Consider the following 26,189-nt stretch of genomic DNA (forward strand, 5'->3'; position numbering starts at 1 on the left):
GTCTTTAACCCACTGAGCGAAAGGTTTAAACCTTTCACACACTGGCTGTATCAAAGGTTTAAACCTTTCACACACTGGCTGTACCAAAGGTTTAAACCTTTCACACACTGGCTGTACCAAAGGTTTAAACCTTTCACACACTGGCTGTACCAAAGGTTTAAACCTTTCACACACTGGCTGTACCAAAGGTTTAAACCTTTCACACACTTGCTGTGTTGTTCCCATTGCTCCTAAATGTGTTATGTCATCATGGCAAGAGCACAAGAACTCAGAAGGCCCCCAGAAGAAGAATGCCAACTACGTTGAATCATACAGGGCAGCATAGTTCTTAAATATGGTGCCAAAAACTGAGGGTATGTTAAATCACACATGCGATCTGAATGAAATATTCTATAAATATATTACGTAATGTACAGTGGAACCCCGACTTATGAAATTAATTCGTTCCCGAGGGTCTTTCGTAAGTCGAAAATTTTCATAACCCATCGCGCCTTTTGAGTGAACGATAGGCTATAGGCTAATTGCTAACTGCAACAACAATACGTCGTTCAAGTGGAACAGCGAAGCACAAATACAAAAGCCAAGGGGTTGTCACATGATTCGGAAGACATTGTGGGCATTGTAGGCATTCTGGGCTCAGCCAATCAGAGCCAGCGCATTTCGTTACGCGGGCATTTTGCCGTAACACGGGCAGAAATATTGCCGTTAAGTGCCTTCGTAACTTGAATTTTTCGTTAAATGGGGTATTCGTAAGTCGGGGTTCCACTGTATTGAGAACAAACTGAAGTAACCTAAAGACAGTCAGTGGAAACCAAAGCCACTAGCCTTCTAAATTAAACTAAAGGTTAAAATTTAATTGCTCAGGTGTTCCCTAATTAAGAAATATACGAAAACAAAAGCACACCTAAACTAAAAGCACACCGTGTGGCTAAGGCTACGACCCAGAAACAAGCACTGCTACCTGTGTTCTTCCTAAACTTAGCCCTAAATGTTCTAAACTTCATGAACAACATACATAATAAGTTGCAGTCAGACTTGCAATTGTAATGGAGTGTCTTACAGAGCTAGTTTAATTTTACATTGGTTAACTCTCAACCACGTGCTTTGATTTTGAAAGCAAGCCGCAGTTTGTCGCTTTGGAGTCTTCCATGTCCTCTGGCAGTAAAACAATCGTCATTTTTGCAGATAGAGCCCGTCTCAACAATAAACAACTTAGTTTAAACAAGTGAAGACATGGAGACATTATACATCCTTCTTGGCTCAGAGTGGATAGACGGCAGGAGCATTTTAATCTTTTTGTTTGTTCTTCTGCTTACGACTTAAGTTTTGAAGAACAGAGTGCCAAAAAACTTTCCTCTCGGACCGTGGGCTCTGCCTTTCATTGGTGATCTTCATCGCATCAGACCTGATAGAATTAATCTGCAGTTAGCAGAGGTATACATACTAATTATTATTATTATTATTGTTATTATTATTATTGTTATTAAAAATTCGTGTCATAAAAAATAGATTGTCCCAGGCATAAAAAGTGCTGTTGCTTTCTTTATGAAAGGCCAGTCGGTATTTGTGCAGAGCCGGGCCAATTTTCTATGGGGTCTAGATTTTTAGACTAGAATTTGATGTGGGCCCCCACCAACCACCTCATCACCACCAATAATTACTATATATCGTCTGTGCTTTATTGTTATTCATGTATTTATTTATTGTGTGTGTGTGTGTGTGTATGAATGAAAGAAGTCAAAAATCTATTGTGAGAAAAAAGTCGAAATGTGGAGACCATTGTTGTTTCAAGATAAATTGATATGTGTATAATACCCTCTACAAAATGAGTTAAAAACAGTAAGAATTTAAAAACTAAATGGCACAGAATTAAGACACGTAGGATAAGGTGAACAAGTGGGTCTTCAACTTAGCTTTAAAAACTTCCACAGAGCATGCCTGCCTAATATCTTGAGGGAGGTTGTTCTACAAAAATGGGGCATAAAAGAGAAAGCACGCTCTCCGATAGTCTTTTTTCTGGCTTTAGGAACTTGTAGAAGGCCAGAATCCTGACATATGACCTCTTTATTGGACAAGAGTGTAACCATCAATGACCTTGCAAATGGTGATTTCATTTTGTACAAATCTGGCCAACTGTTTGAAGTTTGTGTGTTTTTCCGTCTGAGCAGATGAAGCTTTCTGCACCATCTTTTCAACATCCTAATATGTTTATGTGCTAAACAGAAATAATTTCCTTTCTTGTTACTAACAACTCATTCTGAGGTATGATTTCACTAACTCAGAGGGTATAGCAAACGTGGCAGTTTGTCGTGAAACAACTACGGTAATCTCCACATTTCGACTTTTCCTCTAAATAGTATTTTGACTTTTTCTCAAAATACATTTTTACTTTATTCTCAAAATGATCAACAGTAATTTTTTTTCTCGCCCTAATACTCTGTCCTAGTGTGTGTGCATTCTACAGCTAGAACGCAACTATTATCATGAGTTACTAGTGGGTTGGAAAGTAATAAACGAGCAGACAGTGCATTTATAAAGCAAGTTAATTGCTTTAATTGCTTTGGAAGAAGCTGTATTAATATTGGCTTTCTTAAGAGGAAATAGCCAAAATTATGAAGCGGTCACCTAAATGAGGCACATCCCAACCCAACACTGAACAGAATCTTCTGTTCATGTTCAGTTTGCAGAGAAATATGGAAACATATTCAGCCTTCGATTCTTTGGTCAAAGAACTGTGATTATTAATGGCTACAAGCTTGTCAAAGAAGCCCTAATCCAACGAGGAGAAGACTTCATGGATCGTCCCAGCCTACCAATGTTTGAAGAATTGGTTGGGAATAAAGGTGATCATTTTCCTTGAAAAGTTTTTCAAGATGTTTTAATTAGACCAGCATCAGCATCTGTCTGTCTGCCCCAGGGCAGCTGTGGCTACAACCGTAGCTTGCCTCCACCAGTGTATGAATGTGAGTGTGAATGAATAATGGCATTGTAAAGTGCTTTGGGTGCCTTGAAAAGCGCTATATAAATCCAATCCAATCCATTATTATTATTATTATTATTTTTATTAGACCAGCATCATCAGACTATTTAGCAATGTTAAAACTTAGGTCAGTATTTTACTGACCTTAATTTTAAGTTACTTTGGGTTTAATGCAGTTTTGTTTTTCCAAAAGGTCTTGTGATATCAAATGGGTATCAGTGGAAGCAACAGAGGAGATTTGCTCTTCACACACTCAGAAACTTTGGTCTGGGCAAGAAGACCCTGGAGTCATCCATCCAGCAGGAGTGCCAGTATCTCACAGAGGCTTTTGCAGATCATCAAGGCACACACACACACACACACACACACACACACACACACACACACACACACACACACACACACACACACACACACACACACACACACACACACACACACACACACACACACATTTTTTTTTTTTACATAATCGAAATTAATTATGAGTTTGCTTTTAATGTTTTGTCTAATGGACATATCCTCTTTCAGGAAAGCCTTTTAATACCCAGTCACTGTTAAACAACACTGTGTCCAACATCATTTGCTGCTTGGTGTTTGGGAATCGATTTGAGTACACCGACAAGCAGTTTCAGTCAATTCTGCAGCTCTTCAATGAGATAGTTTACTTGGAGGGAAGCATGTGGACACAGGTGAAACTCTTTTACATACTGTAGTGTTGTTTGATTCAGGATTTAAAAATAACAAATGAGAAACTTTAACTGAATGTTTTTGTGCAGCCCAAGGAAAAGCTGTTTTTGCAAACCGAGCAGTTAGTGGAGCATAGCTATTGTGCACATTAGACTCCACCAGGGCTGTGCCTTGTCTCAGATTCTCAGACTGATATCTCAAAGCAGATTATGTTTCCTGAAATATTTCACTGTTGTGCTCCTTTAACTACAGTGGAGGAAGAAAGTTACTTATGAAATCTGGTGTGGTGTAAAACAGATTTTAATTACTATTAAAGTATGCTTCAAAATTGTGTTTAAATTATTTTACTTGGTTACTTTCCATTACTGTCTATCACAGTTTAAGCCTACTTTAGCACGATTTCACCTATCACTACTACTGTCTTCCTGTTCTGTAGATTTACAACACATTACCCTGGCTGATGAGGTGGCTGCCTGGACCTCACCAAAAAATATTCACTCTGACCCAAAAGATAATTGACTTTATAGAAGTTAAGATCAAAGAACACAGAGAAAACCTCAACCCATCATCACCAAGAGACTACATTGATGCTTTTCTCATAGAAATGGGGGAGGTGAGCATTTTCAAAATGTGTTCTTGTTCATTTACACTTTCTAATGAAGCATGCCTTTTATTTCTTGCTTCTGGCTTTTGTGTCTCTGATAGGAGGACGAAGACTCTGGTTTTAGTCTCAGCAATTTGTGTTTTTGCACCCTGGACTTGTTTGGTGCTGGAACTGAAACTACTACAACTACTTTACACTGGGGGCTGCTATACATGATCTACTACCCTGAGATTCAAGGTGTGTGTATGAACAATACTGATCATGAATACATATTTGTGACCATTCTATTACTTTTTTCAGAGAATTCTCACAGATCATTCTTGTGTTGGTTTATTGTGTTCAGTTTATTTCAGTTTTATTTTTAATCCAGGTTCCTTTTAATAGTGCCAAATTGCAACAACAGCCACCAGTTCGTTTTCTCACTATGTGCAGAAAAAGTCCAGGCTGAGATCGATGCTGTGATTGGTTCATCCAGACAGCCATCTATGACTGACAGAGAAAACATGCCCTATACTGATGCGGTCATCCATGAGATCCAGAGAATAGGAAACATCATTCCCCTCAATGTGGCCCATGTAGCAAACAAGGACACAACATTGGATAAGTACACAATCCCAAAGGTACACAAAGCAATTGTGTACCTTTTTATAGGACTTTTTTTTTTTTTTGGTTTTTCAGATAGATTTTGAATGAAAAAGTTGTCCTTTTATCATCTAATGCCAGGATTCTCAAAGTTTGTTGTCCTCAATAACATTTTGTTTTGAAGAAGAACCACTCAGTGCATCATGAAAACTCTCTCTTTCGCACACACACACACACACACACACACACACACACACACACACACACACACACACACACACACACACACCATTCTAGGCCCAGTGCAATGTAACTACGGTAATGTTCAGGGTCGCTGGATCCAGCTCTAACTATATGTTTTATCAAAAAAGAAAGTTTTAAGCTTAATCTTGAAAGTACAGAGGGTGTCTGTCTCCCACATCCAAACTGGGAGAAACAGAAGAGGGGCCTGAAGACTGAAGGCTCGGCCTGCTAGTCTACTTTTAAATATACTGGGAACCACAAGTTTCATAGAAGTTAATATGAATGAAATATGCTCTCTCTTCCTATTCCCTGTCGGTACTCTTGCTGCAGCATTTTGGATCAACTGAAGGCTTTTCAGCAAGCATTTAGAGCGAACTGATAATAATGAATAGATGATTGTAGAAGTAATAAATGCATGAAAAATCAGCAATACCAGAAACACGTATGACGCGCTGACTAGAACAAACACTAGAGATGTTTAAATAACACTTCTAATTGGCAGTATTTTCTCAGGGTACAATGATCATACCTGCTCTACACTCTGTCTTAAATGACGAGACAATGTGGGAAACTCCGAACTCCTTCAGCCCTCAACACTTTCTCGACCAGGATGGTAAATTCAGGAGGAGAGAGGCCTTCCTTCCTTTTTCTACAGGTTAGTCAGTTGTTACAGTTCCTCAAAATCCAGTTAAAGGCTGTTTAAAGCCAAGTGCTTTAAGGAGGCAAAATTACTAAAGTAGTATGTCTTGCCATTAATTGTTTGACTTAGCAGCCATTTACAGTTACAGCCTTAACTTTGGTAGGGATCGGTCTCTTAATGGTATCTCTATTAAGTTCCAGAGCTGCAGCAATAATCTGTGATCAAAGTGATTAACTTCTAAATTCTGTGAATAAAACTTGTGTCTCATTGTGTACTCAGGCAAGCGTTCATGTCTTGGAGAACAGCTGGCCAGGATGGAGTTATTCCTGTTTTTTACCTCCCTCCTTCAGAGGTTTTCATTCTCTGCACCTGCTGGAGAGCAGCCCAGTCTGGAGTTCAAGTTAGGAGCCACTCGCAGTCCCAAACCTTACCGCCTCTGTGCCGTGCCACGTTAAACCACCAGTTCTTGTAAACCGAGGGCATATCTTTCTCAGCACAATGAATCGCAACTAATCATTGTCTTCCAGCTAATCTATTCTATTCTATTACATTTGTTGTAATGAATGATATCTTATATTACAGTTTTAGAATAATGCCAGTTGTTATTTTTGTCCTCGCTGTATTAAAGGACTGTTTTAAAATATGCAGTAAATACATTCTCTTCCAACTTTCTTAAAGTCCTTTCCAAAGCACATTAAATTTGTCAGACCTACCAGACTCAATGTGCTTAAATAAATCACACTGTCATTAGGATTTGTGTTTAAGGTCACAATATAGTTTCAGAATCAGGTGTGACGGGTGGAGTGCAGTTAGTTTCAGTGCTGTTTGTCAGTTTGAGAATGCATGATGTAATCTGGATACTTCAATTGGGTTTTGTGAAAATAAAATTTCAATAAACACTTTACTCTTTATTTAAAGGCTTTCAGAGTCGCTTGCTGTCTTCGTGAGTCAAGCACCACATTCTGGCATGTGAAAGAAAAAAATATTTTGGTTGTAAATCAAACCTTTACCTTTTTACACAGAGACTAAATTCTAAGGTGTTCTTTGTCTTTATATACATGTGCATGATATCAAATAACCAGTGACAAAAAAATCACCAAAACTAAAGTAGCCATGGTGAGGCAAGTATTTCATCAATGTTAGGATTATAAACAAAGGATAATTATAGGCTGGATGTGAACCACTTTGCTGGCTGCAGCTTTTGTGTGGAATTCGCATGTTCTTTGTACAGACACACAATGGGACACACCTCCAAAGGTGGTTGAAAACAACAAGAAGTTCCAGATTGGTGACAGTAAAATTGTGAGATTAAGAGGATTGGGGTACAATTACAGCATAATTCATAAATTAAATGGACCCTAATATATCCTGCATTAGAACTGTAATATTTTAGTTTATAGACATAAAATTAGTTAATGTTTAATATTTTAATCAATTAGATTCAGCAATGCACTAATTCCATTTTTGTGTAATGGGTTCTGTGATAGTAATTTGGGTTCTTCTTTTGAAGTTTGGACTGTTTGTTTAACCAAATAAGCGTTATATATATAATTTACTTGTAAGTACTTGTAAATAGTTATTTATTTTTATTTCTATTCAATTTTTTTTTTACAAGTGAAATTATCAAGACAAAAGGTAAATTATTTTTAGTCGCATTCCTATGTGTATATTTGGCTTCCTCTGTATAGAGGTCTTCATGTGCCCATGAGGGTAAAGGGTTCAATCAACCTTCACTGAACTGACAGTTATACCTGACAATTATCGCTATTTAACTGAATATTAACTTAACGGCCTCATTGCAGGTTGTCATGGCGGGGTGCGCCGGTGTGTTTGTTTAACGGACCCAAAAGTAGACAGGGAGGGAGACAAAATAACTTTAACAAAAAAACAAGCCTTTATTTGTGGCTGAGACACAGGTAGAGAAAACCAGGCGAGAGCAAAACTTTAAGCTGAACTAAACTTAAACTTAAACTGGGGAATACTAGAACTGGCTATGACTTACTATGAACATGATGCGGTGCAGGAACATGAAAGAAGCTATGAAACACTTATGAGAACCAGAAACATGAACATGTCCCGCACCACACCATGAAAGACCCAAGGTGACAAGAGGGGTGAGCAAACAGACGACGTGACCGAGAACAAATGGAAACACACAGACTAAATACACAAGGGATGATCATGGGAAGTGGAAACACATGAGGAAACAGCTGACATAATTGCAAATCATGACACCACAGGGGAGGAGTAACATTAAGCACAATGAACAAAGAACCAAGACCTTCAAAGTAAAACAGGTAACATGACGGACACAGACTTGACACTGAACTAAACCCAAGAACTAAACTCTTAACCAAACTAACTCTGAAATTTAGGATTACAATATTCAAAACAGGACAACTAAAGAATCAGAACATAAACCATAATACAGAAAAATACCAAAATACAAGAAACTGAAAATGCTGGGTCAAAATGACCCAGAACGTGACACAGGTGGGCTATCACCTGATATAGTGACATTTTAATAATTATAAGAACTCATGTTCATGCCGTAGCTGTTCAGGACAATTGGCTTGCAGACTACTATGACTAAATTTTAGCCGTGCTGATATTTAGTAAACAAAAAACAACAACAAGTATTGATTGTAGAAATGATAAATATCAATTGCCTCCTCCGAATGTATCCTGTTACAAAAACAACAATATACTGTCTGTGTTCAGTTCGCAGAGAAATATGGAAACATTTTCAGCCTTCTACTCTTTGGTGGTAGGATTGTGGTCGTTCATGGCTACAAACTTGTGAAAGAAGCCCTGGTTCACCAAGGAGAAGACTTCATGGATCGCCCAACTATACCCTTATTTGAATCAATTATAGGGAATAAAGGTAGTGTTTGATAAAAGTGGTTGCATTTTTCCTCTAAAGATCTAAAGATCAGATCTAAATTATTTTTTACTTCCAAAAGGTCTTGTGATGTCAAATGGTTATCTCTGGAAGCAACAGAGGAGATTTGCTCCTCACACATTCAGAAACTTTGGTCTGGGGAAGAAGACCCTGGAATCATCCATCCAGCAAGAGTGCCAGTATCTCACAGATGCTTTCGCAGATCAGCAAGGCACAAAAAAAATACAATATAGTGGCATGTTATTTATGTTTTTCATGTTTTATAACATTTAAATATAATTTCTCCCTGCATACCATATGACATTAGAGGGTTCAGAGTACTAAAGACTTTTCTTTACCTGCGGCTCATCACCTAATTTTTTATTTTAATAAGGGGTTCTAATCAGAGGCCAAACAGCAAACGGCACCCACTCTCCACTTTTCTCCACTTGTTGACATGCATTATATCCTGTTCATTTGACTTTAGCTTTATAGATATAGAACCAATTCTTTCTTTAGATTCACAATTATTTGCTAAAATGTTCTGAAACACTGACTGGGAATATTTCCTGATCCACCAATGTTTATTTCTAGGCCTCATGAACTGTGTACATTTTGCAATGTTTGAACCACTTGCAATTTTCAAAAATAAGGTCCCATTTGTTCCCAACTGAGCCCTGCCAAGCAGCTGGACCCCCTTATTTAAGAAAAAAAAAAATGAATTCATTTATTATTTTAGTATATTCAAGAGGTGTTTTCCTTTTCATTTTACAGGCAAACCCTTTAATGCTAAGAACCTGATTAATAATGCAGTCTCAAACATCATCTGCTGTTTGGTTTTCGGCAATCGATTTGAGTACACTGACAAGCAATAAAAAGTATATTCTCCAGACAATAAATGACATTATTCGATTACAGGGAAGTTTGACAGTACGGGTGAGTGCCCATTACTCACACACTCGTGTACTTCTAGTTCCAGTCTCAAACTTGGATGTAAAATGTGTACCAAATCAATCTGCAGGTCTATCTGCTGTGATGTCCCCTTCAAAATAAGAGAGCAGCTGAAATTGTATAAGTAATATAAGTACAATGCTTGAGAAAATATACTTGTTGTTTTTCACCACTTTGCATAACAAGTGAAATACACTCCAGAAGGATGATTTACTGAATGTGGATCTTCAACAATACAATAACAAGTTCATCCATCACCTGTAAGAGCCCATCAGAACCAATTCAACCATTCATTTTCTAATGCTTCCTGGCCTGAGATAGAGGATGCATCAGTTTAAGGAGAGCTGTTGTAATTATAAAACTAATCAGAGGAGGGATTAGACCAGAAGTCCAATAATAAAATGTAACTCAGATTTAGATCTAGATATCCTTTCCTGCAATGATACTGCTGTGCTGTGGAACACATGAAAACACAGTAATAATGATCTCTATGAATGCTGTTGATACAGCCAGGCAATCAGATAATCTGGTTATTGTCTTCCTGCTCTGCAGATGTACAACACATTACCCTGGCTGATGAGGTGGCTGCCTGGATCACACCAGAAAACATTTACCTTGATAAAGAAAATAGCTGAATTTGTAGAAACTAGGATCAAAGAACACCTGGAAAACTTTGACCCTTCATCACCAAGAGACTACATAGACTCCTTTCTCATAGAAATGGGAGAGGTCAGTGTTTTAATGTGCTTGTTTCTTGTTTGTTTTATATGAAAGATGGGTTTTTGAGATTTAAAAGTGTGCCATCATTTTCAGAGGGGAGGGGGTGGGGGTGGTGGGGGTGGTGTGGGTGTGGGGGGTGTATTTACACTATGCAAATAATCAAATATCACAATTATCTCTTGATAGAAGGAAGATAAAGATTCTGGGTTTTACCTTGAAAATTTGAAGGCTTGCACAATGGACCTGTTTGGCGCTGGAACTGAAACCACAACTACTACTTTACACTGGGGGCTTTTATATATGATCCACTACCCTGACATACAAAGTGTGTGTATAAGTAATATCTACCAGCGATATATATTTTGTGAGCTTAGTCAACTGTGCAACACACTTGTTTTCCTGTTTTCTGTGTGTGCAGAGAAAGTCCAGGCTGAGATAGATGCTGTGGTTGGTTCATCCAGACAACCGTCTACAAGTGACAGAGAAAACATGCCGTTCACTGATGCAGTTATTCATGAAATCCAGAGAATGGGAAATATCATCCCACTTAATGTGGTCCACATGGCAAACAAGAACACAACTCTGGATAAGTATTCAATCCCAAAGGTACACAATTCACCAGTAACAAATGTGTGTATTTGCAAAACAAATTAACCTGATAGATGACCATAAATAATGACTAAAGAATAATTCTGAGATACTCAAATCGCAGGCTTGATGCTTAAGAACTGTAGCTAATGGGAAGTTCAAATCCTATAATTTTAACAAATGTTTTTGTTTCAGGGCACCAAGATCTTGGCTCCATTACACTCTGTTCTACACGATGAGTCTATGTGGGAAACTCCACATTCCTTCAACCCTCAACACTTTTTGGACCAGGATGGAAAATTTAGGAAGAGGGAGGCCTTCATTCCCTTTTCTGCAGGTTAGTTATTAGTTGCAATCAGAGGTGGCGAAAGTACAGACTTTCTTTACTTAGGTAGGAGTAAAGAAAATTTATGTTAAAAAATACTTCACTAAAGGTTGAGGTACTGAAGCAACAATTTTCTGTCACGTAAATGATAGAGGGTGATTTTGCCGCCACACCTAAACAGTAATCACAACTCACAGTAATTTCTAATGTGTAGGTAGGTTTTCTCAATTCAATTCAATTCAATTCAATTCAATTCAATTCAATTCAATTCAACTCAATTCAATTCAATTTTATTTATATAATGCCAAATCACAACAGCAGTCGCCTCAAGGCACTTTATATTGTATAGTAGATGTAGTAGAGAAAGGTGACTGGAAAGGAAAAACTCAATGCATCATGGGAATCCCCCGGCAGCTTATGTCTATTGCAGCATAACTAAGGGAGGTTTCAGGGTCACCTGATCCAGCCCTAACTATATGCTTTAGCAAAAAGGAAAGTTTTAAGCCTAATCTTAAAAGTAGAGATAGTGTCTGTCTCCCAAATCCAAACTGGAAGCTGGTTCCACAGAAGAGGGGCCTGAAAACTGAAGGCTCTCCCTCCCATTCTACTTTTAAATACTCTAGGAACAATAAGTAGGCCTGCAGTGCGAGAGCGAAGTGCTCTAATAGGGTGATATGGCACTACAAGGTCATTGAGATAAGATGGGGCCTGATTATTTAAGACCTTAAGGAGCAGGATTTTGAATTCAATTCTGGATTTAACAGGGAGCCAATGAAGGGAAGGCAATACAGGACAAATATGCTCTCTCTTTCTAGTCTCTGTCAGTACACTTGCTGCAGCATTTTGGATTAACTGAAGGCTTTTCAGTGAGTTTTTAGGACATCCTGATAATAATGAATTACAGTAGTCCAGCCTGGAAGTAATAAATGCATGAACTAGTTTTTCAGCGTCACTCTGAGACAGGATATTTCTAATTTTAGAGATGTTGCACAAATGGAAGAAAGCAGTCTTACATATTTGTTTAATATGTGCTTTGAAGGACATGTCTTGGTCAAAAATGACTCCAAGGTTCCTCACAGTGTTACTGGAGGCCAAGGTAATGCCATCCAGAGTAAGAATCTGGTTAGATACCATATTTCTAAGATTTTCAGGGCCGAGTACAATAACCTCAGTTTTATCTGAATTAAGAAGCAGAAAGTTAGCGGCCATCCAGGTCTTTATGTCTTTAAGACATTCCTGCAGTTTAACTAATTGGTGTGTGTTACCTGGCTTCATGGACAGATAGAGCTGCGTGTCATCTGCATAGCAGTGAAAATGTATGCTATGTCTTCTAATGATGCTGCCTAAGGGAAGCATGTATAATGTAAACAGAATTGGTCCTAGCACTGAACCCTGTGGAAAACCATAATTGACCTTAGTGTGTGAAGAGGACTCTCCATTTACATGAAGAAATTGGAATGTATTAGATAGATTTGATACAAACCACTGCAGCACAGTACCTGTAATACCTACAGCATGTTCTAATCGCTCTAATAGGATATTATGGTCAACAGTATCGAACGCAGCACTGAGGTCTAGCAGGACAAGCACAGAGATGAGTCCACTGTCAGAGGCCAAAAGAAGATCATTTGTAACCTTCACTAAAGCTGTTTCTGTGCTGTGATGAGCTCTGAAACCTGACTGAAACTCTTCAAATAAGCCATTCCTCTGCAGATGGTCTGTTAGCTGTTTGACAACTACTCTTTCAAGGATGTTTGATATGAAAGGAAGGTTGGAGATTGGCCTATAATTAGCTAAGACAGCTGGGTCTAGAGATGGCTTTTTAAGTAAAGGTTTAACTACAGCCAGCTTGAAGGCCTGTGGTACATAGCCGATTATTAGAGATAGGTTGATCATATTTAAGATTGAAGCATGAATTAATGGCAGGACTTCTTTGAGCAGTTTTGTAGGAATGGGGTCTAAAAGACACGTTGATGGTTTGGAGGAAGTAATTATTGAAGTTAACTCAGAAAGATCAATTGGAGAAAAAGAGTCTAAATGAATATCAATGGTACTGAAAGTAGCTGTAGATAATGTTACATCTGTGGGATGATTATTGGTAATAAGAATTTTATTTGTGAAGAAGTTCATGAAGTCATTACTAGTTAACGTTAAAGGGATTGTTGACTCAACAGAGCTCTGACTTTTTGTCAGCCTGGCTACAGTGCTGAAGAGAAACCTGGGGTTGTTCTTATTTTTTCAATCAGTGATGAATAGTAAGATGTTCTGGCTTTGTGGAGAGCTTTCTTATAAAGCAACAAACTCTCTCTCCAGGCTAAATGATGATCTTCTAAATTTGTGACACGCCATTTCCTCTCCAGCTGACACCGCGGAGTCAGGTACTTCTGATTTGAGGCCTTAGTTTTCACAGGAGCTACAGTATCCAGAGTCGTACGTAGTGAGGAGGTAAAATTATTAACAAGATGACCGACCTCTGTTGGAGTAGCGTTCAGATAGCTGCTCTGCTCTGTGTTGGTACAGGGCATTGAAGATGATAACAGTGGGTGGATTATATTCTTAAACTTAGTTACAGAGGTGGGTTCTTTTACATTTTGAGAGAAGCCAATTGAGTCTAATAACAGATTAAATGCGATGTTGAGGCTGTCATTTTTAGCATCTACATGAATGTTAAAATCACCCACAATAATTATTTTATCTGAGCTGAGCACTAAATCAGATAAAAAGTCTGAGAAATCAGAGAGAAACTCTGTGTAAGGCCCAGGTGGACGATAGATGATAACAAGTAAGACTGGTTTCTGAGTTTTACAGCTGGGGTGAACAAGGCTAAGCATCAGGCTTTCAAATGAATTAAAAGTCTGTCTTGGTCTTTCATTGATTAATAGGCTGGTGTGAAAAATTGCTGCCACACCGCCCCCTTGGCCTGTGCTTCGAGATTTCTGGTAGTTAGAATGACTCGGGGCTGTTGATTCATTTAAACTAACATACTCATCCTGCTGCAACCAGGTTTCTCTAAGGCAGAGTAAATTGATTTGTTGATCAATTATTAAGTCATGTACTAACAGAGACTTGGAGGAGAGAAACCTAATATTTAATAATCCACATTTCACTGTTTTACTCTTTGGTTCAGATGTGGATACTGTATTGTTCTTTCTTTGTGATTTTTTATGTTTAAGTTGTTTATTGCTGGTTTTTTAGTTTGTTTTTGTCTGTTTGGGAGCTGACACAGTCTCAATGGAAATCGGGGGGGGGGGGTGTAACAGGAGGAGAGAAGCTGCAGAGAGGCGTGCAAGACTGAAACTCTGCTTCCTGGTCCCAACTCTGGATAGTCATATTTTGGGGGGGTTAATGAATTTGGCCAGGTTTCTAGAAATGAGAGCTGCTCCATCCAAAGTGGGATGAATGCCGTCTCTCCGAACAAGACCAGGTTTCCTCCAGAAGGTTTGCCAATTATCTATGAAGCCCACATCGTTTCTGGGACACCACTCAGACAGCCAGCAATTTAAGGAGAACATGCAGCTAAACATGTCACTCCTGGTCTGATTGGGGAGGGGAGCAGAGAAAACTACAGAGTCCGACATTGTTTTGGCAAAGTTACACACCGATTCAATATTGATTTTAGTGACCTCCGATTGGCGTAACCGGGTGTCATTACTGCCGACGTAAATTATGATTTTACTGAATTTACGTTTACCCTTAGCCAGCAGTTTTAAATTTCCCTCAATGTCGCCTGCTCTGGCCCCTGGAAGACAATTGACTATGGTTGCCGGTGTCTCTAGCTTCACATGTCTGAGAACAGAATCACCAATTACCAGATAAGCAGATAAGCTACTCAGAAACACCACTGTGTTTGAGCAGGAACAGGAAGTGATACTCTACCGCAGAGAGAGCGAACACCAAGTGACAGCGCCACCAAGAGTCAGGAGTCAGCCTGTGCACTAACCCTTAGTGCATGAGTACCATTCACTGAGAGTTGGGGAATGGCTGCAATCACAGCATTGTAAGATGGCGAAAGATGTACCCTAGGCCCCCTCCTCGATTCAGAGATGGTCTTTCCCTTTTCACATAAATGACCTCCTTGACTACGCGCTCAAACCAGCGTTCCTCCCTGTCCAGGATTTGTACATCCTCATCCTTGAAAGAGTGTCCACTGGCCTGTAGGTGTAAATAGACTGCAGAGTCCTGGCCTGACGAGGTAGCTCTTCTGTGTTGTGCCATCCGCTTCGCCAGAGGTTGTTTGGTTTCCCCGATGTATAAATCCTGGCAATCCTCCTGGCACTTAACAGCGTACACTATGTTACTCTGTTTGTGTCGGGGGACCCGATCCTTGGGGTGGACCAATTTTTGGCGCAGCGTGTTTTGGGGTTTTTATTAACCAACTTTAATAAAACAACTGACAAATTCTGATTTGTTTTGCAAGTGTCAGAGTATAAAGTACTTTACTTCATGCAGCAATGCAAGAAACTTGTAGAAACTTACCACCTAGGACAAGGAGTCAAGAGATGTGTTTAAATAACCCTGTTAATAATGGTATTTCTTCAGGGCACTTAGACTTATGTAAAGACTTATTTGTGTTAATGTTGTTTTTTTGTCTGAGGTATCAAAGTATGCTGTATTGGATGGCTTAGAGTATCTTTTACTTTTTATATATTGAGCACCTTTGGATTTTTTCACTAACTTTGTCTAGTAATTCTGAAAAGTAGCATACACAAAGCAACTGTTCTAGCTGTATGTGTGTAATATCTACGCCAATGTGTGTGTGTACAATACAATAGTCCCCAAATAAACAATAATAATAAACAGCCACTCTCGCAGCAGGGGGTGAAGGGTTCAGGTTTTTCCTTTAATTTTTCAGCAGTCTGTATTTTTATCAAAGACTTCTGCAACTTCCGTTGTTTTAACGTCAACTCCAGTGAAAACATTTCCTGGAAAAGGCAAAGCCCTGTGGCTGTTTGGAAACTAAGGCTGCTGGTATTTTACAGAATAAACAAAACGGAACCCCCACCAGCCATCAAAATTCATACATGGCTCGGAAAGTAACGATAAAAAGATCTGTACCAAATTTACTTATTTGATATATTCCACCTCTAAGTTTCAGGATGGCTGCTAGTTTTTGTGTAACAAACATAGCAACCAATGAGGTGTGTTTCCTCAGTGGAGATAAAAAGCCTAATATTATTAGTGGACTCTGGAAAAAGAGGCCCCAACCATGTTACATAAGACAGAGGACCTCTTGGGAATTCTGATGTAAAAAAAACAAGTCAGGAGCTTGAGCTCTTCCAGCTGGTTACTGTGGAACTGATTGTAAATTGAAGCATGCTGGAAACAACTTCAAAATGTATCACATTTAGCTCCAAACTTCTTAAAAGTCTGCTTTGAGATTGCTTTTCAAGTCACAAATATTTGCAGACTTTTTAATGTAAATCTAAATGTTACATAAACATGTTAAGTATATGTGCCAGTTCTAAATATTAATAGTTAAATCTAAATGTTATGGGAAACAAATTTACTCAGTGAAAGTACCAAAATAAAAGCTTCATGAAAACCTCCAGCTCATCAAAGTACAATCTAGAAAAGAAATAGCAGCAATATTAAGGAAAAGATTTGCAGTATTAACAACCCAAGCATTCCCATTTGAGTGTTTCAGTACAGTTGGATGATGCAAAAGACTAATGTACACAAATGTTCTAGCAATTTGGGAGGCGCTGGCCAAGAAGTTTGCTCAACTATCTGTCTTAATGTAATAGCAGGAATACACAAACCTGCAAACATATTGTTGTATAGAGATTAATTATTGGGCGTTTAATGGCTAACAAACGGCTCTGTTACTTTAACTTCCCCTTGTTCAGTTGAACTTGGTTTTTCCTTTTTAAAAAAATACATTTTAAATAATTAAGCACTTTTCTCTTAAGACAGTGTATATCAGGGGTGTCCAAAGTCCGGCCCGCGGGCCGCATTTTAATTGCCCCTCAAGTAATTTTATAAATAGAATAGAATATGGCCCGCACTTCAACTTTTGCTTGAGTGTATTGCACTTCTTGGTTTTAACACCAGGGGGAGCTACTGTTGATCAAGGCAGTTGCTCCACCAAAAAGGACAATCACAGAAGAAATTTACCCCAAGTTACCAAACATGGCAGAACCAAAGAAGCGAAAGGTAGAAAGTGAATGCAGAAAATTTCAGAAACGTGGGAGAGTGAATATTTCTTCAAAGAATTCAAGACATAGTGTGACTGTTTGATCTGCACTGAAACTGTGGCAGTTATGAAAGAGTATGATGTACTACGTCATTATGAAACCAAACATCAGGCCTATGCATCCTACACTGGTGCTGAGCGAGAGCAGAAATTAAAGCAAAGGGTAGCTATCCTGCGGGGTCAGCAACAGTATTTTTTTCGTGCTCAAATTGTCCAGGAAAAGGCTCCAATAGCAGCTATGAGGTCGCCCAACTCATCGCAAGACATGGCAAGCCTTTTTCAGATGGAGACCTCATAAAACACGGCCTCGTTAACGTCACCGAAATAATGTGCCCGAAAAAAGTGCAGGACTTCAACAACGTCAGCATGTCCAGAAATACAGTTGTGCGACGCGTTGAAGACTTGTCAGCCAACATTAAACTGCAACTGTCCGATAAAGCTGTGCTTTGGATTTTTACTCCATCGCATGCGATCTGAGCACTGATGCCACAGACACCACACAGCTGCTAATTTTTTTTGCGGGGAGTGGACGAGAGCACGAGCACTTTAGGTGAGTAAAAAATATATTCCACAGTACCCGTGTGTTAATGTGCAGGTACACATGCTTCAAATATCAATAATGCGCATCAATTCTGTCACTACCCTGCTTTTGCGCACCACTTTCTTATATGCATTTTTCTTGTTAACACACAGAGTACACACCGCTGTGCACAGCGCACGCACACGCAAAGTCAGCTGATCTCATCTGATGCAGATCTGCTCCTTGATCAAGTGACATTTGTCCGGATTTTTGGCACGAGTGGCGTACGATGAGCACCGCAGCTGGATGGCCCGATTTACATACCCAGCGCAGCTGATACTCACCAGAATAATTTACTAAAATTATATCGACTCATGTTATTAAGTCCAGTTCAGTCTGTTAATGTTGATAACCGTTTCAAACGAACGTTAATAGGTGTGTTGCTAAGCCTAAGAACTTAAATAACAAGCTTGAAATGTACCCGTCCCATCTTTATTGTTTTTTTCTTTGTGCTGTAAATCTTCTGTCCAAGAAGAAATCTGCTGCTGTTCTGAGAATGAGCTACCAAAGCTTTTTCTGAATAAATCAATAAAGATCCATTTATGGAAAGCTGTGATGAAGGCAGTTTTGTCTTTAATTATATTCAACAATATAACACATTTGACCACTTTTAAATGATTTTTCTAACTTTAATACGCTACAGTTAAGGTTATATACCTAATTTCTAGTAAGTGGCCCAGCCCCTCCTATATTTTTATGTATGTAGCCCTCAGTGAAAAAAGTTTGGACACCCCTGGTGTATATAGATAAAAGCGATCCATTCGAATAAAAGGCACACCGATATCTTGTGTTAACTGTATCATTTTAAATCATTTTTCTTTAAAGTTCTCTTCATTATTCTTCCCACATTCCAAACCAAATTAGGATTCGGGTTTCAAGATAAGGTGCCAATGCCTTTAACCTACTGGGCGGTTTAAACTTTTCACACACTGGGTGTGTTGTTCCCTTTGACTCAGAATGTGTTATGTAACTATGACAAGAACCCAAAGGTCCCCAGAAGAATAATACCAACTACTGTAAACCATACAGGCCAGTATACTAAAATATACTGCTCAAAAACTGATCGTGCTTAAATCAGAAATGCGATCTTTGTGAATGAAATATTTAATAAATATATAACGTAATTTATTGAGAAAAAACCAAAGTAGACGGTCAGTGAAAAACAAAGCCATTAGCCTTCTAAATTTAATTAAAAGGTAAAAGTTTCATTGCTCAGGTGTTTTCTTAATTAATAAATGTACAAAAACAATAATCCTAAACTAAAAGCACACCGTGTGGCTAAGAATATCGAGCGGAAACATGCACGGCCACCTGTGTTCCTCCTAAATGTAGCCCTAAATTTTCTTAACTTCATAAACTGTTACAACTCCGATTTTTTTAACCACCTGGCCCAGGTATATCATGTTCTAGTCAGACTTGTAGTTGTAACAGAGTGTCTTAGAGATGTAGTGTAATTTTACATTGATTAAGTCTTAACCACGTGCTTTTATTTTGAAAGCAAACCACGGTTCGTTGTTTTGGAGTCTTTCCACGTCTTCAGGTAATAAAACAATCATCGTCATATTTGCGTATAAAGCCCGTCTCAACATTAAGCGACAGCCTAACCAAGCGAAGACATGGAGACATTATACAGCTTTCTTGGCTCAGAGTGGATAGACGGCAGTAACATTTTAATCTTTTTGTTTGTTCTTCTGCTTACGACTGAAGTTTTGAAGAACAGAGTGCCAAAAAACTTTCCTCCCGGACCGAGGGCTCTGCCTTTCATTGGCAGTGTTGGTCAAGTTACTTGAAAAAAGTAATCAGTTACTAATTACTGATTACTTCCCCAAAAAAGTAATCCCGTTACTTTACTGATTACTTATTTTCAAAAGTAATCAATTACTTAGTTACTTAGTTACTTTTTAAAAACACGATTTACAACCTGAATAGGTGATAAAGCGATAGATCTTTCAGCCCAATTCTACTTTTTCTGCATAATCCATCATACAAAATGTAATCAAATGGAAACGTCTCTTTTTAAAACTTTAAACTTTAAATGTGCAACATTCTCTGACTGGAAGAAATTTGTTTAACAATTAAACCTATTTTCTGCACATTCCAGCATATAAAATAAAATATTTTTTTGTGTTTACACTCACTCTTTCAAATAGATGAAAGTAAAACACAGCAGAAAATAAATAAAATCAAAGACTAGCGGTCCTGTTGCTCTATTTTCACCTGTAAAGCAGGACTGGGTTAGGCGGAGGTTTACCCTGGTGCAGGTGTGCCGCAGCGGTCAGTGGAAGAATCCGCGAGTTTCTCTGTGAATTTCCCATTACAGTCGTAGCGCACTCGGTGCTTGCTTGGAAGTTTAGGGGTTTTTTTCGCTGTAAAAAGAAGTTTTCTTCCCACGCACAATGGACACTAATGTTTTTGTCACTTTTTATGGAATCAAACTCAAAATAAGGTCAGTACTTCCACGCTTTGAACGCTGCACGCTCATACTCTCTCGCACTTGATATATTATGATCTGCACACAGCTGTTGTCACGAACGTCGCACTCGCTTATGTCACTGTCATGAGACATTCTCGCAAAAAATCACGGTTTTAGTAACGCAGTAACGCAGCGTTCCTACGTGAAAGTAACGGTAATCTAATTACCGTTTTTGCAATAGTAATCCCTTACATTACTCGTTACTTGAAAAAAGTAATCAGATTACAGTAACGCGTTACTTGTAACGCGTTACTGCCCATCTCTGTTCATTGGTGATCTTCATCGCATCAGACCTGATAGAATTCATCTGCAGTTTGCAGAGGTATAGATACTAATTATTATTATTATTAGTTGTTGTAGTTGTTGTAGTAGTATTAATAATATTTTTGTTGGTGTTATTTCATGTCATAAAAATAGTGTGCCCCAGGCATTAAAAGTGCTGTTGCTCTCTTCTTGAAAGGTTAGTATGTATTTGTGCAGAGCCGGCCCAATTTTCTATGGGGTGTTAACCAGAATATGATGTGGGGCCCCCACCAACCACCTCATCTTCACCAATGTTAACCATATATTGTCTGTCCTTTGTGTGTGTGTGTGTGTGTGTGTGTGTGTGTGTGTGCGTGTGCATTCTACAGTTAAGACAACAGTTATCATGAGTCACTTGTGGGTTGGTAAGTAATAAACCAAAGCAAGCAAGTTAATTACTTTTAATTGCATTCGAAATGTGCAATAGGGCAGAAGAGTCACAGAGAGTTCAGCCTAGTCCTGAATATTTTCTTACATAAAAATAGATACTTATGGATTGAATGAAGTATTTGTTTGTTGTTGTCATTTTGGTCTATTTATTGAGAGAAATAGACATTGCGGTGTGTGAAGCTGTATTTGTATTCACAAGAAGCTGTATTAATATTGGCTTTCTTAAGAAGAAGTAGCTAAAAAAAATTAGGCAGATCCCAACCCAGCACTGAACAGAATCTTCTGTTCATGTTCAGTTTGCAGAGAAATATGGAAACATATTCAGCCTTCGATTCTTTGGTCAAAGAACTGTGATCATTAATGGCTACAAGCTTGTCAAAGAAGCCCTAATCCAACGAGGAGAAGACTTCATGGATCGTCCCAGCCTACCAATGTTTGATGAATTGGTTGGGAATAAAGGTGATCATTTTCCTTGAAAAGTTTTTAAAATGTTTTAATAAGACCAGCATCATCAGCCTGTCACCTTTTTAGCAATGTTAAGACCTAACTCAATATTTTTTAGACTTTAATTTTAAGTTACTTTGCATCTAACGCTGTTTTGTTTTTCCAAAAGGTCTTGTGGTATCAAATGGGTATCAGTGGAAGCAACAGAGGAGATTTGCTCTTCACACACTCAGAAACTTTGGTCTGGGCAAGAAGACCCTGGAGTCATCCATCCAGCAGGAGTGCCAGTATCTCACAGAGGCTTTTGCAGATCAGCAAGGCACACACAGACACACAAACACACACACACACACACACACACACACACACACACACACACACACACACACGAAACTCACACTTTTTATGATGACACAGTAATAATACTTTTTTTGTCTTCATTAATAATAACCATTAATGGTTAATATGGATATATCCTTTTACTTTACCTCAAACTTCTGCAAGACAGTAACATACACCTGCACATTACTACATAAGACTCTAAATCCAACTAATCCTACAGTCATAGTGAAACACACAACAACTTCCTGCGTTTTAAACTTAAACACAAGTCCATGTAAAATTTGTTTTAAAGAATCCAAAATTCATTAACATGAGTTTGCTCTAATGTTTTGTCTAATGGCCATATTCTCTTTCAGGAAAACCTTTTAATACCCAGTCACTGTTAAACAATGCTGTGTCCAACATCATTTGCTGCTTGGTGTTTGGGAATCGATTTGAGTACACCGACAAGCAGTTTCAGTCAATTCTGCAGCTCTTCAATGAGATAGTTTACTTGGAGGGAAGCATGTGGGCACAGGTGAAACTCTTTTACATACTGTAGTGTTGTTTGACTCAGGATTCATATAGAACATATATAAAACCACTTTAACTGAACTTTTTTGTGCAGCCCAAGGAAAAGCTGTTTTTGCAAACCGAGCAGTTAGTGGAGCATAGCTATTGTGCACATTAGACTCCACCAGTGCTGTGCCTTGTCTCAGATTCTGTCACTGATAAGCAGAAATATTTCACTGTTGGGTTCATTTAAAAACAGTGGAGGAAGAAAGTTACATAGTTTGAAATCTGGTGCAATGTAAAACTGATTTTAATTACAATTAAAGTATTCTTTAAAATTGTGTTTAAATGAATTTACTTGGTTACTTTTCATTACTGTCTATCACAGTTTAAGCCTACTTTTGTCCAATTTGCTACTTAACATAAACCTAATGGTTATTCTCTTTACTTCCAGTAGGTTGCCATGGGTAGTTTATAAGTGAACTGCTGGGACACAATGTGATGTAATATCTTTGAAAGCCAACTGTTTCCAGGGTGTCAGATGCCTTTTTGACTGTCTTCCTGTTCTGTAGATTTACAACACATTACCCTGGCTGATGAGGTGGCTGCCTGGACCTCACAAAAAAATATTCACTCTGTTTCAAAAGATAATTGACTTTGTAGAAGTCAAGATCAAAGAACACAGAGAAAACCTCAACCCATCATCACCAAGAGACTACATTGATGCTTTTCTCATAGAAATGGGGGAGGTGAGCATTTTCAAAATGTGTTCTTGTGCATTTACATTTTCTAATGAAACATGTTTCCCACTTCTGGCTTTTGTGTCTCTGATAGAAGGAGGACAAAGACTCTGGTTTTAGTCTCAACAATTTGTGTTTTTGCACCCTGGACTTGTTTGGTGCTGGAACTGAAACTACTACAACTACTTTACACTGGGGACTGCTATACATGATCTACTACCCTGACATTCAAGGTGTGTGTATGAACAATATTAATCCTGAATACAGACTTGTGACCATCTTTCTATTACTTTTTTTTCAGAGATTTCTCACAGATCATTCTTGTGTTGGGAGCAAAAGATGTGTAAATTTCCCCCCTGGTTATCTAAGCGGCATAAACTTTTTAATAGTGCCAAATTGCAACAACAGCCACCAGTTCGTTTTCTCACTATGTGCAGAAAAAGTCCGGGCTGAGATCGATGCTGTGATTGGTTCATCCAGACAGCCATCTATGACTGACAGAGAAAACATGCCCTATACTGATGCGGTCATCCATGAGATCCAGAGAATGGGCAACATCATTCCCCTCAATGTGGCCCATGTTGCAAACAGGGAAACAACAGTGGATAAGTACACAATCCCAAAGGTACACAAAGAAATTGTGAAGAGAAATTTTGTATAGCACTTTTGCGTTTTCCTTTTTTTTCCCAGATAGATTTTGAATGAAAAACTAGGAAAGCCGTCCTTTTATCATCTAATGCCAGGATTCTCAAAGTTGGTTGACTTTAATAAAGTTTTGTTTTGAATTCCAGAACGTCCTAAACTACAACTACCTGTTGTGTTAAGTTAAACAAGCCTATATGTCATGTGAGAAGATGGAGTAACACTTAACTTCCACAAAAAGCTACCTCAAATTCACCCCAAAATGCAGAAAATGTATCTTGTAAAACGTGTTTAAGATAGAAAATAAAAGCTGGAGCAAGAATGAGAATGGGACACAAATGAGAGAGACTGAGATGCTGAGACATCCCAAAATATACTTGGGGCCAAAAATTAAACACAGTATGAATATAGTTCGTTTCAATTCAATTTTATTTAGATATCACCAAATCACAATAACAGTCACCTTGGGGTGCTGATTATTGTTAAAGTCCAACAATCAGATGGCTCCTTTTAAGGAAGTACTTGGGAACAGTGGGAAGGAAAAACTACCTTTAAACAGGAAGAAATCTCCAGCAAAACCAGCTTCAGGGAAGGGCAGCCATCTGCTGTGACCAGACGAGGTGTGAGGGGAGGAGAAAGGACAAAAGACACACTGTGGAAGAGAGCCAGACATTAGTAATAATTAATGATTAAATGCAAATAAATTTATGAACACACAGAGAATGAAAAAAGAAAAGGAAGGGGAAGGATTTTAAATTTAATTCTAGATTTAACTGGAAGGCAATGAAGAGAAGTGAATATGAATCTAAAATGTTCTGTCTGTCTAGTCCCTGTCAGAGCTCTTACTGCAGCATTTTGGATAAATGCTTGCTGAAGGCTTTTCAGCGAGCATTTAGAGCAACCTGATACTAATGAATAGTCGACTGTAGAAGTAATAAATGCACAAATAATCAGCAATGCCAGAAACATGTATGACAAACTGACTAGCACAAACACTAAAGAGACACAAATAAATAACGCTTCTAATTGGCTGTATTTTCTCAGGGTACAATGGTCATACCTGTTCTAAATTCGGTCTTAAATGACGAGACAATGTGGGAAACTCCAAACTCCTTCAACCCTCAACACTTTCTTGACCAGGATGGTAAATTCAGGAGGAGAGAGGCCTTCCTTCCTTTTTCTGCAGGTTAGTCAGTTGTTACAGTTCCTCAAAATCCAGTTAAAGGCTGTTTAAAGCCAATTGCTTTAAAGAGGCAAAATGTCTTGCCATTAATCTTTTGCCTCAGCAGCCATTTACAATAACAGTGTTAACTTTGCTGAGGATCGATGTCTGGGATCAAAGAGATTAACTTCTAAATTGTGTGAATAAAACTTATATGTCTTATTGTGTATTCAGGCAAGCGTGTGTGTCTCGGGGAACAGCTGGCCAGGATGGAGTTATTTCTGTTTCTTACCTCCCTCCTTCAGAGGTTTTCATTCTCTGCACCTGCTGGAGAGCAGCCCAGTCTGGAGTTCAAGTTAGGAGTCACTCGCAGTCCCAAACCTTACCGCCTCTGTGCCGTGCCACGTTAAAACACCAGCTCTTTTAATCTGAGCACTTATTTTCCCAGCAAAATGAATCGCAACGAATCACTGTCTACCATTACATTTATGTTGTAATGAATGATGATCTGCTGTATTACTATTTCTTTAGATTAAGGTGAATTGTTATTTTTCATCCTCTCCGTATTAAAATATGCAGTAAATATCTTCTCCTGCAACTTTCTTAAAGTCTTTTCCAGTGCACATTAAATTTGTCAGACCTACCAGACTCATTGTGCTCAAATAAATCACAGTGTCATTAGGATTTGTGTTTAAGGTCACAATATAGTTTAAAACTGAGCTTTAACGGGTGGGAGTGCAGTTCGTTTCAGTGCTGTTTATCAGTTTGAGAATGTATCATGTAATCTGGACACTTCAGTTTCAATAAAAACTTTACTCTTTATTTAAAGGCTTTCAGAGTCACTTGTTGTCTTCATGAGTAAAACACCATATTCTGGCATGTGAAGAAAAAAAAAAGAACTTTTCTTGGGTGTAAATCAAACCTTTACCTTTGCACACAAAGCAAATTCTGAGGTCCTTTATCTTCACATGTGCATGATATCAAATAACCAGTGAGAGAATGTCACCACAACTAAAGTAACCATGGTGAGGCAAATATTTAAATCCTTAATTGAAACCACTATTACCACTCAAATCCTTCTAGTGACCAATAATTCAGCAATCTTAAGATTATAAACAAAGGATAATTATAGGCTGGATGTGAACCGCATTGCTGGCTGCAGCTTTTGTGTGGAATCTGCGTGTTCTTTGTACAGACACACAATGGGACACACCTCCAAAAGTG

At 38.5% G+C, this 26,189-nt stretch overlaps 1 pseudogene; it reads left to right on the plus strand.

Moving 5' to 3' along the window:
• Nucleotides 1-1,233: 1,233 nt before the first annotated feature.
• LOC120436354 lies at nt 1,234-25,750 on the plus strand (annotated as a pseudogene).
• The last annotated feature ends 439 nt before the right edge of the window (nt 25,751-26,189 follow it).

This window comes from Oreochromis aureus, linkage group 23 (genome assembly GCF_013358895.1).
Source record: "Oreochromis aureus strain Israel breed Guangdong linkage group 23, ZZ_aureus, whole genome shotgun sequence".
Taxonomy (NCBI): domain Eukaryota; kingdom Metazoa; phylum Chordata; class Actinopteri; order Cichliformes; family Cichlidae; genus Oreochromis; species Oreochromis aureus.